Genomic DNA, 16,472 nt, shown 5'->3' with positions numbered 1-16,472 from the left:
TTTTTTTTCTCCAGCTCTGACACATCTTGTACTTTAGTGTTTTTCATCAATTTTCACTATTTTTCACTGATACGATACTATTATTTTCCTTTTTTATAATTTCGTTTTCAGGATTAGGTACAAAAGAAATGCTAGCCACAAAATAAAGATGAGAAGTGTCCTTCATTTTTCTAGTATATGGGAGTGTTTAGATTTGGCACTGTTTCTCTCTTAAGGTTTGGAAGAATTCATACCTGAAAACACCTGGACCTGGATATTTAATTTGGGAAAGTTTCTAATTACAGACTCAATTTCTTTATGAAGTATACCATGATATAGATTTTCTAATTATTGTTTCTCCTTTCATAAATTTTTGTTTGTATCTACTTGTCTGATTTATCTAAATTTTCAAATGTATTGGCATGAAATTGTTCATAATGTCATCCTATGATTTTTTTTTAGGACTGTAGGACTTATAGTGATATTTTAATTTTTATTCCCTATATAGGTAGCTTATGCCTTTCTTACATTTTTCTTTATCAGTCTTGTTAGTGGTGCATCAATTTTTTCAATCTTTTCAGAGAACCATCTTTTGCTTTGGTTGAGTCTCTTTATCATATGTTTTCTGTTTCTTTTATTTCTGCTCTTATTTTTATTATTTCCTTCTTTCTCCTCTTTTTAGGTTTAATTTTATTTTTGTAAATTTTTAGAGGGATATTTATATCATTGATTTTTAACCTTCTTTTTTAATATGTGTGCTAAAACTATAAATTACACTCACAGCACAGCTTTATATGCATCCCAAATTTGTGATTTGTTATGTTATTATCATTTGTTTCATTGTAACTTCTTCTTGGCCCATTGTTCTGCTTATAAGTGTATTGCTTAATTTTCAAATAGTTTGGAGTTTTCTAGTTAGATTTTTCTTATTGATTTCTAGCTTAATCCCACTATGTTCTGAGAACATACTGTGAACTATTTCAGTATTTTGAAAATTATTAAACTTGATTATGGTTCAATACTTAGTCCAAAAATTGCAACAGGGGCACTCAGAAAGAATTGAATTATGTATTGGTGGATCCTAAACAACACAATTAACAAAGTTGACCTAATTTCTATATCCTTACGAAGTTTTTTTGTCTACTTGTCTTATCGGTTATTGAGAGGTCTGTTAAATCTCCTAGTACAAATGTAGATTTACCTATTTACCCTTTAGTTCTGTCATTTTCTTTTTGCGTAAAAATTTCGAAGCTATGTTATGATGTATTTACAATAAAGACAGGTATAGTTGTTCATGGATTGATCTTCTTATCATTATAAAGTGTTCTTTATTGTTACAGATGCTTGTGCCTTTCTAAAATCGAGGAAACTGTCTATTTCTTCTTCATGGTAAGCTTTGATGTCTTTGGCAGAGATTCAAGGACTGGGTGGTAACTCCCAACACTTATGTTGCTCTCAAAGTGTTCTCAAAGTCTTTCCTACTGACAAAGATTCTGCTGCACTTTTCCAGATCTTCGCATTATTAGGAACTGTGCATGGGATGTCTGCAATAAAATATTTTGTATTAGAACCATCATCTCTTACCTCCTCACCTATTTTCTTTTCCTTTCGTATGCCATTATTTCCATTTAAAGCAGTGAAGTGAGACTATTAAAATCTAGAAGTAATTTTTCTTCGACTCCACAGTCTTGTGATGATATGGCAGTATATATCAATGCTATAGCTGCCTCTATTTCTCTCTGACACTTACGAACCTATAGCTGTGAGGGTTTCTTATTCATTAGTTAATCATCATGGCTAACACACCCTTAAATTCTCACTTGCTTTAACCTCAAGTGGGGCTTGACTGGGACTTCAACCAATCATGACCACTTTCCTGTGACAATAACAGGTGACTTTCCCAATAATTTTCTTTATATAATAGCAAAGACTTAGAAAAATATGAACTATAAGATCCAAGCTGTAAAATTTTCTTATGAAATGGGAGGACAGATAAAGAAAATTCCATCCAAAAGTATTTTACACTTTGATGCTAAAGAATTCAGCTAATTTTGGAGAGTGCTTAATTCGTATGGAGCCAGAAGGTGAATTCCAGCCAAAATTAGGGCAGTTTAGAAAACTCATCTACTCTTACCCTCATTGTGATATCTTGCTATTGGTTTGTTACTTAGTGGTAGGAAATGCTATAACTCCTTATTCTATGATGCTATATGATTTTATCCTTATCTGTCTTGCTTTTAGTGTTTTCCCCTACCCTCCATGGCATCGACTACATACTGAAGGCTACTCAGTCTCCTGTTTGTATTCCATCCCCCATTCCAAACTTTAGGAAGTTATAGTCAACTGGCTCAAGACATCATGACCTTTCTTAAAGAACTTCAAACTGAAGATATCCTGAACAGAGCTTCTCTATACTCATAAACCTATGCTTTCTGCTACATGACTGAAGCCTCCATATTCTAATTTGAGAAATTGAGTAATCTTATATTTCATACACCAGCAATTTACAATCATTTATCAAGGACACATTCTTCATAATCTCGCTCGTCCTTACTGTCCTAGCCCTATTAATAACCTTGCATCACCACTGTTACTTTTTTGCAGCCATCTATTTATATGCCTATCTCCTATACTACAGAGGAAATACCCAGGTACAAGGTAGGCCCTCAGTGTAGATGGAATGCAGGAATGCCTGATGTGTGAGAAGAAAGCTCAATTTTTATTTAAATGACTCTTACTAAGTTATGTTTGCAAGTATTAACCCAAATCACCATGGCTTCTTCATTTTCATCCCATGGTGGTCCTTGAGAAAAAGTGGTAATCTCTTTCCAGTTTGAACCATCTACACTCAGTGGAAATATTTAAATAACCTAAACTGGAGCGATGGGATATAGTGGAAAGAACATTGGCTCAGGAGTCTGGAGATCCGAGTTCTAGTCCTGTGAAGTCAGGCAAGTCACCTAATTTCTCAGTGACTCATTTTCTTCTAGGTTTTATTTCTCAGGTCTTTCAACTGTAGACTTCTATGGACTGAGAATGATCTTCACATCACCTGTTTGTATTAGTTCCATTCTATTTTTCTGCATTCTGATTGGCTTCCTCTTTCTTGGCCTGCCTCATTTCACTTTTGTCACTTTAAACTCTGCAATCGCAAACATAAAAGGGCCTCCTATTTTGAGATGTCCCTTCTTTTCCACACTAATTGTTTTTTTAACATCTACTATTTCTGCAGAGCAAACGATTATGTAAAACAGTGCATCCTTGCTTTGGTTTTACAGATACTTATATTGATTCTAATGAAAACTATGTGTGAGCAATTGTGTGCCTAACTTCTTCAGCCTCAGAGCTGTATCACTTTCAGGTGTAACGTTTATTAGCTCATTTGTCTGACATAACACGATATAAAGTTACTGTACAAGATTACGTTCCTAGTACCTATCCCAGATGATGAACAATATGATACATTAGGTTTCTAGGGCACCAAATTTAAGATAAAGTTGGTGATCTGGGATGTATATTTTTCAAAAACAAAATCATTAACTTGAAAATAAAAGAGAAGGTCTTGATTAAGTCAAAATAATTGCTTAAGATCTGATCTGATCTGAACGGACTTTACTTTAATGTAAATAACAGACTTTCTGGCTGGCCCTGGAGTGAGAACAGGAACAGGATCAGCGATGACAACGCATGACATGGCTGGTGTCTGAGGTTCCCGTCGTTATGTGTGGTGTCTTGTTCAGTTCAACAAATTCCACGGGATTTTGCACCCCATTGACTGTGCTAGTGACAAGATCTGAAGTCTGTCAGCAGACAGGAAAGTCACAGCCATGTTGTGTGCATGTGCCGGACTCACTCTCCTGGGTTTTGTAAAGTGTATTGGCTGCTTTGCTTCAGTGATCACTTTACAGTCTGACCCACACTAAGTTTGGAAAGGAAAAGGCAGTTAAACATTTCCCCTTAAACTTCAGTGTATTTTCAATGATACTTGAGAGAGGTGATCCTTCTTCTTATAAAAGGACCCTTGGAGATTACCAGATCATACCTTCTCATTTCATAGACAAGGGAATTAAAGGCTATTGGGATTAAATGATATGCTCAAGGTTACATATCAAATTAGGGAGTGCGTTAGTTATGTGAATTCAACTTCTCCTAACTCTTAGTCTAGGACTTTCCTACTTTTCTATGCTTGTCTTCCAATTAAGATTAGAGTTTATATTATAAGTATAGATACTTATATTATATCATAAGTATAATTAAACTCTCAGTATAAACAGCCTTTGTTTTTCTATCCCCAAGAATGGATGATAGCTGATCAATGATGGAGCATTCGCTGGAGGCTACGTGTCTCTTTAATATGCACTGGGGGAAGGGGCAAAGGTTTCCCCTGGCATATTTTGTGATTACTTACAAATAGGAAAAGTCTTTGGTTGCAAAGTGGCCCAAAATTCAACAGATGTCCAGCATAGAAGACTTTCTAAAATGTGGCTGGGTCTCAGAATCACGTAGGGTTATGTGATTATTTATTTATCTATTATGTTTTTATTAATTTATATTTTCATATAGATGCTCAAGTATCATAACAAAGCAAGAAAATAAAAATCTCTCTCAGTGAGACCAGGGAATCTGTATTGGTTTAATGTTCGGAGGTAATTCTGACTTGCAGTCAGGTTTTGGACTTACAGCCTTTGTGGAAGGAAGACTGAGCTATTTGTAGTTTTTTGCTGTAGCATAAGCCTCCCTAACTCTATGCACTATAACTGGAAATGTTTAGGTCATGTAACACCTTTCAATAAAGTTTGGAAAGCTTGCTCCACATTGACAAGTCCATACATTTAGATAATAATGCTTTCCTGGTCTTTTCATAAATTATTATTCTCTCTATACTATGCAGCTAAACAGCCATCAGGAAGGGATAAGTGTATTTTAGGACCGAATCATGCCTTAAAGTGTAGAATGTCTCTTCTTCTCTACGACCTTCTTGCTGTAATATGAGGGGAAGAAACATCATTTGGAACTATTTTAACATTTTAAGAGTATGTGTAGAAGGTAATTTCAAACTTTGAAGCACTACACAGAAATTCTGGGGAAACAAAGCTTCTGGTTATCATCTATGAAAAATTGGCTTTATGTATTATTCGTGATAATTCCTACAGTTTACAAAAGTTTCAAGCATGGTCTTCAGGTTAAAATTCTGGTTTTCAAAGAGGGGGAGAAAGAGTGACTAAACTAACGTATGCATTATTTTTAACAGGGGATGACTGTGGGAAAACGTTGACATTTGGGTAAACAATTTAAAACTGATTGCTTTAAATTAGTAACTTCTAGGTATATTTGCAGTTTTATTCTGTTAGACTTTTGACTTAAAAATAGGAAACTGACGAACATTCTATTGTTTTCATGTATGAGAAAATCAATTTCGAAGCGGTGATTCTGAAGAGACTAATAAAAGTTAGACAAGAAAGGAAGCGTCACTTTGAGTGTCTGGAGTATCAAGGCAATACTATTTCCTGTGATAATTAATGGCAACAAATTTGGAATCCAAAAAGGAAAAAAAAAGTTATTTTACTAGCTCGCTGAGCATCAGGGAACTATTTGTACGTTGTTTGTATTTTAGATACCAGCTACTTAGAAATATGAGGTAGCCCACAAGAATTGCCTAATTTTTCCTTTCAAAGTTTGTAAATTAAAAAACTATTTTTTACTCTTCTGACAAATATACAATCTTTTCAGTTTCCCTGCCCCAAGTTCTCATTCCTGTATGTTCATCATATGCTGCCTGGCTGAACATAGTTAAGCCTTGAAACAGGGTAGGATTAGACAAACAGAGTGAGTGTGTATGCAACAGTTATGTGATGAAAACATATGCTGTTGTCTATGGGGCAGAGTCTATAACCAATTTAGTCTCCTGTTTCAGTGGCATCCAGATACTGCAGCCAAGAGATCTTTTCTTATTTATATGTTTCTATATGTTGTTTTTGTTCTTTAGTGCTTTATTTCAAAATGTCATTCATTCCTTTAATCTGAGATTATCAATTTTGCTTAACACATAAAGCAGTTTTAGAATTTGTCTTTAAACAGGCATTTTCTGGAATGGATATTTAATGACAGAATAATGCTTTTGTTATACATACATAATTTGTTTATCACAAACCGATGTAATTCAGTGAGAAAAAAGCCCTCTCAGATTACTGGGGGCACTTTGTGTAGGTATACCCTCAGGTAAGACGTAGGCATGACGGTTAAGAGGTGGTCTCTAGACCCAGAATGTTGGAGTCAAATCGCAGCTCAAGTGGCAAGTTACGTTAACTTTTTCTGTTTCCATTTCTTCATCCATAAAATTGGTAGGATGATAATAATAAAATTAACCTCAGAGGGCTGCTGTAAGAATTGAATTACATGACGTGTAAAGTCCTTCAAGTGGCGCAAACCTTTGCCTATTTTGTTTTACATGTTTCACAATATTTGGAAATGTGTTTCAAACGTTTTAAAGTCCAACACACATAACCTTATCGGCAACTTTCAAAGCTCAATAGAAGGAAAAGGACTGTTTGGTTTTTTCCCATTTCGCCTTCCTCCCAGAGACCACAAACCAGGAGCTAGAATAAAGATCGCTTTACAAACAAGAAAAGAAAACAAAGAAAGATAAAACCACCACCACTACAAACCAAGATTTGTATTTTTTCCCCAATTTTGAAAAGAATCTAATTTGAAGTACAAATTTATAGAGATAATAACTTACTTTATGCCCATAGAAAGATGAAGACAAAGCAACCAGAGCTATCTCCTATGCCCATGTCCTGCCCTTCTAGGAACTTCTCGTCAAATAAACACACAATGGGGCGTGAAGAAGCATTCCATGGAAAGAATCTTCACAGACTGAATTTTTCATGAATGTTGTAGTTCACTACTTTCAGTAAAATGTCAAGAATGATATAATCCATATGTGGATTAATGTAACCTCACAGAAATCTTTGAAATCTGAGATGCTGTTTTGGAATACTGTTACCTTGGTTTCCATAATTCTTTCTTAATATCCTCTCCTTATTCAAACAGCAATGATTCTTGATAATTGAGGTCATCTTCCATTCCTTAAGGATAAAGGCAAAACAGAAGTGAAATTAGATTTCTACTGCAATGTATTCCCACTTTTTACATATTTATATCTATAAGCTTCCATGTAAAGTGACACTTTATCACTTACTTGCCCCCAAATTTTGCCTGAGTCCAATTTGAACCAGACCCAGCCTTTAACTTACCTTGCTTATTAAACTCCATTTCATTTCTAATGCTCTATTACGTGACGATTTGGAAGTATTTCTACTGCAGGGTTTGAAAATTAAGGCTCATAGAAATGAATTTGCTTTTTAGATCTCACATGAAAATACAACCATTTATATTGACAGCCCATTTAAATCCTTTTTAAATCCTGCTTCTCCAAACATTTTCCTTCTTTCTTTTTTAGCCTACAGTCATGTCTAGCTGAGTTACAACATTAGAAATTCTAAATAAGTTGGAAAAGCATTATCAGATTTACATTTAATAAACTTAAATTCTTTCTTAGTAAGCGTATTATAATTGTAGATTTACAGATTCTTGATATTTTCCACTGAGGAAAATTAGGTTTGGCCATGTTAATGAAAGACATGACAAACATATAAAGAGCTCAGTGTGGAACTGCAAAAATAGGACAGACGCCAGATTTCCTATTTTTTGGTTTCCTACTGACGTTTGTTCTAAATGAGCAGTCAAAAGTGAGTTTTAGGTCTATTCTTAATCACGTTACATGTGCTGAATTACCTTATGAAAGAGTTCACTCATGTAGAAAGATGGAATACTTTGGTTTGATTTTATATATATATATATATATATATATACAGTATAAAAACATATGTGTTATGGGCACATGCTAAGGCACAACGTATAGGCCAACATTACCACGACTAAGTTCCTTTAAATATTGTCAAGAAATATGATCACATTAATGTCGTTAAACTATCAAACAAATCCATTTTTTGGAATAAAAATGTTTTTTAAATTAATTTTGACATCAAGTTCTTTCTGTGATTTGACAACGGGACTGTGTGACCTTTCTCAAGTCAGCACTACATTTTAACTTCTTATGTATAAAATTGAGGGTTTAGACTGGGTGACATCTAAGGTTTCTTTCAGTTCTAAAATATTATGATTCTAGAATGCTTTAGTGTGCTAGAAAGGATCTCCCATATTTAGTTGTGTACTTTCACTTCACAGAGGGGAAATGGGTTAAAATAATTTGCTTATTGCATACATCGGAGCTTAACTGCGGATCCTTCCTGTTAAGAAACACATTTCCATTCAGCTTTTCGAAAATCTTTTTGATATATTGTAAATTATTTTTCATAATGAGTTCTTGAGAAAGTCTATCACAGCATGAGACTTTATGACCCTATGATTATTGTTGACATAAGTGTGTTCTCTCTGAGCCAGAACTTCCCCCCAAAAGTCTGACAATGGCCCACAGCACTGAGTCCTAGGTCCTGTGAAGTTTAGAGATTTGAGTAGCCATAGTCCTTAACCTCAAAGAGTTGAAAATCTACTGCAAACTACTAAAATTGAATACATCTTTCAAAAACTTTTCATCAAAAATTGTAGGCTCCAGCATTTTGAGTGACTAGATCATTCAGAATTAGTCTCGTATTTATTGTTATGATTCTTCTTAATACAAAATTATTTGTTTTTATGCTCCAGTCTCCGGGCAGTCAAGTCACCCTGCTAGTCAGTCTATGCTTCCACAGCTTCCAAAAGTGCAAACTGAATTGCTTCTTTTCCTCCTCAGAGATTTGCTGTCCCATTTGTTTTCAAGCTTTTTGAAAGAAAAAAAAAGCCTTGGCTTTACATAAGAGCTGTGCCTTGTGGAAGTTTTGGAAATTTTAAATTGCAGTCAAGATCCCCACTCGCAGGTGAAACATTATCTGGTCATCTTGTCATTAGTGCTGACAGTTTTGGCTGAGGTCGAAGTTAAGAAAAATGCTGGAATGAACCTGGAAATAGTCATATGTTCCTCATCCATCACCTCATTAATCACAAAGTTAACATTGTCTCTGAAACAATGCTGCTTTATTGTGGGGTAATCCTCATTTATAGTTAAGCTACTAAACAATATTCAAGAGTTCAGATTCTCCCCCATGTCCTGCCAAGTATGGCTGAGACATGACAATCATGACATTATTCATTGATAATTAAAGCAGAAAGAAGGACCCTGGGCAATGATCTCATTTGTATAGTTACACAGAATGGAATATGCTCCTAAGAGGTCCAATGTAGACCCGCAATTTTTATCTCGCTTTTGGGTTTTGTTTTTTTTTTTCTTTTTACTATTTGTATCATAGTTTATGGCTAGATATGCAATGAAGTCAGAAAATATTAAATGTAAAGGTCTGTACTTCAGTGTTACCTCTGTCCACTAATGACAGTGGTATTTAATATCTCATCTCCAGCTTGCAGAGTTGTGAGATCATACCAGTGTGTGATATCAATGCAAAGAATTATGGAGGAAATGGGGAAATGATAATGATGACAACTGGGTACGATTCTGATTTATGTGCACATTATTCTAGAGGTATAAATAAACCACGTAGGGAAATGTGTTCATCTTAATGTGCTGGAGTTGCAATCTATCACTAAGTCAAAAGAGCAAATGTATCTCCATGAGTACTTAATTTTTACTCAGAGGCAGCTGCTTTTCCCAGAAGGATCTGGTCATTCTTTTAAGAAACATGCAATGTAGGTCTAAAATTATGAATATATTTAATTATTCATAAAAAATATACATGCCATATTAAATAATAAGAAATGTATTACCTATTCAATTCCCACAAAGAAAAGGGTACATTTGAAATAAATATTTGTATATATGGGTATTCTAAAAAAGGATGGTGAAGTTGATCTCACTTTATTTCTTTCAAGCTCTGTAAGTATATAAGAGTAAATGTTTATGTTCCAGTAGTTTGCTGTCCTTGAGAATTAAAAAAATCAGAAATAATAACAATGAAAAGAGTACAAAGCCTTTAAGTGATCTAAGATTGCTTAAAGTTTAATTTTGGTATTACATGGGTTTGAGAAGAGAAGTTCCACTTAGATCACATGAGAATATTCTGAACTTTTCCCATCTTTAATTTAATATGACTTCAAATTGAGATTTAATTTGGGAAAGTCAATCTATTAACATTCTAATTATGGATACCTGCAGCTGTAAAATTTTAGAAAACATTTACTCTATTTTTTTGTATGTTTTAAAGATTTATAAGCCTGTGTAATAGATAAAATGAAAAAAAATTAAATGTTGAAAAAACTGAAGTCATGATAATACAATGTCTATTTTGACTATTAATGTTGTGTTGCCTTCACTTTCAAATTTCTTGCTATTTACTCCTCAAAGTTGTTCCATCTAATTTCTGTTTCCAACACTCTACCAAAACCTTTCCTACAAAGGGTAAATACAAGCTCCTAATGATTAAATTATATAGCATATTTCTAGAGCTTATTTTATTTTATCTCTTTACGTATTACTTCATCTTTCCTGAATGTCTGCCTCCTATTTTATGACATGGCTTCTGATTCTCCTACATCTTTACTGTCCTTCTTTAGTCATTCACCTATTCCTCTGTTTTAGCCTAGACCTTAAAAATTCTTTCCATTAGGTTTTTGTTATTTGGTCCTTGTACCTATAAATCAGCTATTCCTGAATGAGATCATTCATTCCTTTGGTCTTCTGTAGATGCCTTTCCAAGTACGTTGGACATTACAATCATCCAAATCTTCACTTGAACTTTCTCTCTTGAGATCTAGATTTCTAGCATCAACTGGAAATTTCTTCCTGGGTATCCTCCAGCCCCTTCAAAATTAACTTGTGTTAAGATGAAATTCTATTCCATCTTGGCTGTCCCCATGTATTCTATATCTCTGTTAATGACTTCACCATTTCATAGGTATCGCATTGTCATCTAAGAGCACTGACTCTTCTTTTCTAACTCTCTTTGACATTTGGCCAGTCACAAAATCCTGTCCAATTTACTACTAAGAAGGTCTTGATTCTGCCCATCCCTTTTCATTCCTACTGTCCTAGTACACACTCTATCTCTTGCCATAAGGCAAGAGGGGCTCAGTGGACCAACCAAGGTTACACAGTCAGTAACTATTTCAGCCAGTGGCTGAACTCCAATGAGTCTCTGACTTCTTGTTATTTAGTCAGATAATGAATGGTATAATTCCTTCATTTATTTTGTTAAAACTGGTTTTGTAGTAGTTGTTTTTACAGATGCTTTTACTTAATCAAAACTTGTGTTAGATATTATGGGTAAAATTTTAATTGACTTTCTTCAGCTCTCATACATGAAGATAATGTGATACCAATTTATTATTTCATCAGAAGTTCCATCTCCCTAGCTTTTGACAAGAAAAATAAACTATACTTTCGTAGATGAGATTTTCAAACCAATATTCAGACATAGTAAAAATAGTAAGATATTAAAATAGATAATAAAAAGGACTTTTAAAAGTTCTCATTTCCAAAATGAGATGGAGAGGAAAGTTGAAAGGGGACATTCTTTTGCGTAACAACAGTAGTCCTCTTGCTACCAAGAGTACTTTCTAGGAGCATAGAGAAGCTCCAGAGCATGTGTGAGACTTCAGTCTAGGTCATCACAATTTTATATTATGGTCATTTATCAAACCAACCAAGTTATTATATCCTCACTTTGTAACATGCAAAGAAAACAACCCATAAATTCCCAGCTGAAAAATTTACTCCCTAAATATGTTCTCAGTATATGTTTACACAAATTCAGAAGAAAAAGCAGAAATTAGCCTGTAATGCAAATGGAATTCTTAGCTTACTGAGTCAATATTGTGATATTTTATTTATATAAAAATAGATATTGGATATACCAACAAAAGCTGCATTTTAGTGAATTTTCTCCTCAATTAGCAGTAAAAGTATTGAGATATTAGAAAAAAAACAATTGAATACTAAAATCACTCATCTCTACCTACTTTACCCAATCCACAAACCTGTGTAAGCTTCAGGCATTATTTGAAAAGCAAGTCAAAGATAACATCTTGCTGATAAGAATGCATATAAATAAACACTTGAAGTACACGCGTATAAACTTATACATTATTTATACACAATCTTTATAAATTTATTGTGTCTGTATACATAATGTGTAACTATATGTCATGATATTGTGATTTATAATAAAAATATTTATTTGGTCTTTGTCCTTGTTTCAGGCATAGAGCTCCTAAAACACTTGGAATCTCCTAAGCGATGAGAGCCATAGAGGTGTCTTTTTTTATGTTAATGAGGCGACTTTTGGAAGGCACCAAAGGGTACTGGCTGGTTGCCAGTGGAGCCAACCTTCTGATGATTAGAGGGTTGGAACTTTCAGTCCCACTCCCTGACCGCTGGGAAGGGAAGAGAGGCTGGAGATTGAGTTCAATCGCCAATGGCCAATGATTTAATCAATCATGCCTGTGTAATGAAGCCCCCATAAAAACCAAAACAATGAGAGGGTTCAAACACTGTCTTGGTTGGTGAAGATGTGGAGATTTGGGGAGAATGGCAAGTTCCAAGTGGGCATGGAAGTTCTGCCCCCTTTCCCGGTACCTTGCCCTATGCATCTCTTCCATCTGGCTGTTCCTGAGTTTTATCCTTTTATAATAAACTGGTGATCTAGTAAGTAAAATGTTTCTCTGAGTTCTGTGAGCCACTCTAGCAAATTAATTGAACTGAGGAGGAGGTTGTGGGAACCTCTGATTTATAACCAGTTGGTCAAAGGTACAGGGAACAACCTGGACTTGTGACTGGCATCTGAAGTCCAAGGAGGGGGTCATGGGAACCTCTAATCTGTAGCTGGTGAGTCAGAAGCACAGGTACCAACCAGTGCATGTGACTGGTGTCTGAAGTTGGGAGGAGCAATCTTGTAGGCTGAATCCTATCTTATCCTGTGGAATCTGATGCTATCTTTGGGTAGATAGGGTCTGAATTGAATTGAATTCTTGGACACCCTGCTGTTGTCTGAGAATTGCTTGGTGTTATGTGGAAAGCCCCTCCCCATACACACACACACACACAGGTTGGAATTGGATCCAGGAGTCCAAAATACATGTACATATATCTTCAAAGATAATCTGAGTTTATACCTCTGAGGCACCATCTTATTAAGTGTGGAAAAAATTCACACACATACACATACATATATAAAAATTATTTATACATATATATAATTTGTGTACATAAACACATATGCACTTATATGTATACATAAATACTAAATGCATATGTATAATTATTACATGTGTTTAGTACACATATATAGTAATACACATACATATAACTGCACAATTGATAGGAATTGATTTTCCCTTCAGTGAAATTATTAAGCAGTTAGGAAATTTCAAACTTGAAGGATCTTGCCTTTGAATACTCATAAAAAGTAATTCTTGTATTATATAGAAAATATATCCTTGACATAGTCATCTTGGTATCAGTGTCTGGTACGGTCATCATTCAAGGCAAAAATAAAATAAAAAATAAAAGCAATCCTTGCATAGTATAGCCACTTATAAGAATATTACCATGCATCTATCATTTGTAAGTGTACTTTTGCCATCACCATTTTGGATTAGTGACTAGAGCCAGCACTTACGTTCAGTATCTTCTTGATGGTTATTCTAGAAGCATATGAGAATTTAATGTATTGCCCACCATGTTCAGTCAGGAAGCAGGAGGAGAGCTGTTGTGAGCAGATCTGTTAGAACATCTTGTTAAGTGAGGCAAAGGAAGAGTTACAAATGAGAAACAGACTGTTAGGTCTGCTGAGGTCAAAGGAGAAGCTGAGTTTGTGTGGGAGGTGGCGGGGGACTTGCCGGGGTCAGTGGTGGGACAAATCCTTCACCCAGCATCTCAGGACCATACTATAGTGAATGTGGGCATTTCCTAAAACAGGGATGTATAAAACCACTCTTCCAGAAGGATTAAATATCTTCATCTTAAATTATATTTTCTTAAAATTATAGAATTATGAATAAGACTTGGTGAATTCAAATATAGATTTATTTAACAAATCCCATCACTACCTCAGAAATAATGTCCAAAACCTACAGATACTTGTTATTTAATATGGTGCAAATACCCTGTGTAAAATTCTGGATTTTCTATTTGCCTGGAAGAGCCATTATAGACACAGTTTTGGGGTGTAAATATTTTCAGGAATCCTGCTATTATTAAATTTCCATGCATTGTTGTGAAGTTTTACTCCTTACGTATATATTTTAACTACTTTTGATTCTGTTTTTGGAAAAAGAAGAGCACTACAATGCCTTCAATTAAAACAAACCAAATGAAAAAACACCTATGTCCAAACAAGTAAAAATACTGTAACCATTTGTATTGTCAGCACAAATATTGTAGCTGCCATTCCCGCCTTCCTTTCCCGTGAATTAAGCCTGATGTGTCTAGCCAAGTTTTCCTCCAACAACAGAATCCCCTAGCTTTTAGGCCTTTAATGTTCCCTAAATATACCCTTTTGCTGCTCAATATGTTCCACATGTCCACATGAAATCGGGGGAGCCATAGTAAATTCAACACATCTACTAGGCAGGTAAGAATACAACATTTCATTGTTGTCTGGACCATGTTTTCCTTGTAAAATCCCCTGAGACTATTGCATTGACTAGGATTTACATTCTCCCACCCTTTGTTATATATTTTTAAATTTAGCAGTCCTGTAAAGCTATATTACCCATATTTAAGAATATTATTGCAACCGTATTTAAGAATCAACAAGTCCATGGTACTAAAAACTGTTTTATACCCTAAATTATGCTTACCTTGCTAAGTCGTTACTAATCATTGTCCTCCTTTCCATCTCCTAGTTAACCTTCTCTGCTACTCTTTACATATTAAAAGACGGTATAGTGCACATAAAGCATGGGATCTGGACCAGAATTTTGTTTGAAATTGACTTTACTCCTTTTCAAACACTAACACAGTATGCAAATGGGAGTATTTAAAAACTGCTTGAAATGCTTTAAAAATATTTACTTACTTAACCATACAGCTATACTATGAAGGAGAGATTATTATTAATTAATCCTTTTAACAGACGAAGACATTGCATCACAAAGAATTCAAAGTCGCACAATTCCTAAGTAGCAGAGCAGGACATCTAACCTAGGCAGTTCAGTTCTAAAGTCGTTGTTCTTAAACGATCCTATGCTGCCTTTCCATTTATGCAACATTGGGTGATTTCCTTAAACTTTCTCAGCTTTTCTTCATCTGTAAAATGGGGCTACTAATGATACCTAGTTCAGAGACTTGTGAAAATTAGATGTGATAATAGTAAAATGCTTAGAGCAGTCCTTGGCATGTAGTATGAACTGTTGTTAATTTCCACACCGCTTTCCCTACTGACCTTCTTTTAGTTCTTCAGAAGTGCTGTGCTCCTGCCCAAATCAGAGCTTTGCACATGCAAGCTGGAATTCTCCCCTGCCGCCCTCCAACCCATCATCTCCATCTCCAATCAGTCTACACACTGATAAGATCTGTACAAACGTACCTTTCTCAAGGAAGCTTTTCCTGACCCTCATACTCAGTGAGCACTCTCTTCCCTTAGCCTTGGTTCCCTAGGAAATAGAGCCTGAGGCCAAAGCATATGCTTTTTCTATTTGGCTGGACGTTTTCTTGGGAAGTGCAATCCCCGGGAAGCAGGAGTGAGGAAAACGAAAGCCAGGCATTAAAGCAGAGAGATAGTAAAGGCAAGGGAGTACTTTACTCAGCTGGCCCCAGCTTCTTGACAAGCTCGTGGCTCCTTCTCCCATTGCATCCTCCAAGAGTCTTGATAAGTTCCCTGAGTGGTCCATCAGGGTTAGAAAGGGAAAAGAATGTACTCTGCTGGCTCTTGTTTCCCATTAGTCAAAGGTGCTCCATGAGGCTTTAACTCCTCCACAGTTTTGTGTGCATGCCTCGGTGCCAAGCAGATCCACATGGCTCTTGCTTTATTTAAAAGGCAATGTCAAATCCACAAAGTGAAAGCTTAGAAGTATGTTGCAAAGCCTGGAGGTAAGATGTGGTCCATGTGTGCCCTTGAGTCACATGAGGACTGAAAGTGCCACCACTGCCAGTCCCTCAATGTGTAATGAGGGCTGTAGGTGGCTGCAGTAGCAGTAGTTTGGCTTCCTGATTTCAGGAAAAGCACAGATAGGATACCTCAGTTTATAAGGCAAGTCAAATGCAAAAATTGAGTAGGGGAGGTGCAAAATTCAGGCCAGTATGCACTATTGTACACATTTATAAATACAGATCTTTTTTCCTTTATAGTGATTACCGTAGTTTAAAATTACATGTTTATTTGTGAAGTTATTTAAGTTAATTCTTGTCTCCTCCACTAGACTGAAAGAATCCTTAAGGGTAAAAGGGTGCATAACATTCAGATACCTGGATTTGAATCCTT

General features: G+C 35.4%; 1 protein-coding gene and 1 long non-coding RNA gene across 7 annotated transcripts in view; one reads left to right on the top strand and one right to left on the bottom strand.

Moving 5' to 3' along the window:
- AGMO (alkylglycerol monooxygenase) overlaps window positions 1-16,472 on the top strand; it is a 339,413-nt gene that overhangs the window by 57,926 nt on the left and 265,015 nt on the right. The window lies entirely within an intron of this gene.
- On the bottom strand, window positions 1,271-6,806 carry LOC138923750 (uncharacterized). Its single transcript, XR_011437832.1, has 2 exons — window positions 6,719-6,806; window positions 1,271-1,523 (listed from the first exon to the last, which is right to left on the bottom strand). It is a non-coding gene; the product is annotated as an uncharacterized lncRNA (long non-coding RNA).

This window comes from Equus caballus, chromosome 4, assembly GCF_041296265.1.
Source record: "Equus caballus isolate H_3958 breed thoroughbred chromosome 4, TB-T2T, whole genome shotgun sequence".
In the NCBI taxonomy this organism is placed as follows: domain Eukaryota; kingdom Metazoa; phylum Chordata; class Mammalia; order Perissodactyla; family Equidae; genus Equus; species Equus caballus.
Note: the sequence above shows the minus strand (reverse complement) of the source record. Positions and strands in the feature narration are given on the sequence as shown.